The sequence below is a fragment of the Hipposideros armiger genome, unplaced genomic scaffold (assembly GCF_001890085.2).
Source record: "Hipposideros armiger isolate ML-2016 unplaced genomic scaffold, ASM189008v1 scaffold_44, whole genome shotgun sequence".
NCBI lineage: Eukaryota > Metazoa > Chordata > Mammalia > Chiroptera > Hipposideridae > Hipposideros > Hipposideros armiger.
In genome coordinates this window covers 2,238,250-2,239,108 of record NW_017731394.1, presented here as the reverse complement: position 1 = coordinate 2,239,108, position 859 = coordinate 2,238,250, and positions in this window count along the sequence as shown.

The window sequence follows — 859 nt, the reverse complement described above, 5'->3', positions numbered from 1 at the left end:
TGGGGAGGGGGGGGTAGGAAGGAGGGGCAAAGGTTTCTGCAAGCAAGGGGTGCGTGGTGTGGGTGGTGCAATTCCAGCTCCTAGAATTTGTTCTGTATGCAGAGCAAGCAAGCCCCCACATCCCAAAAGGTCTTTTCAAAAAAGACAACTTCCCCCACAAAACAATCACCCAGTAACCTAGGATTTCTCTGTAGAACGCATTGGAAATGAGCAAGATGGGTGGCTTTTTAAAAGTCTTAAAACTCTAGCCTCCTTAAAAATAATCGTCAACTTCCTTAATGTGACATTTATCCAATAGGCCTGAGTATTTCGAATTAGACTTTTTCTTTCTGTTTTAGATCTGCCTAAAACTTTTAAGAGAATGTTGAGTGAAATACAAAACAATTTTTTTTCCGCTCCAAGAGAATTATTACAGCCTTGTAATTAGCCTAGGGGCAGGGTGGTTGTGGGTGTGGACAATGAACACGAAATAAGACGCTAAGTGCTGGAAGGAAATGTATTAAAGGGAATATAATCAGTGGGAAATTCAGTAACAATGTATGACAACGGTAAATGACCAATTTATAACGAATTCCATGAAAAAGGAACTTAGAAGAGGATTCTACCAAACCCACTGTTCCCTGGAGAATAAAATGAATAATACTAGCTGGCAACGTTGTATCCTGAGGGAACCTAGAGAAACAACTGCAGCCTCCAGCCTCAAGACATTTCAGTTAGCTACAAAATCTGTTATCCATTCATTTAAATATTTATTGAGCACCTTACTCTTATGTAAAAAACCCTTTGCTGCTAGGAATTGTGAACAAAATATCTTCATGGAGCTTACATTCCACGTGGGGAGAAGATAAGTAAATACATG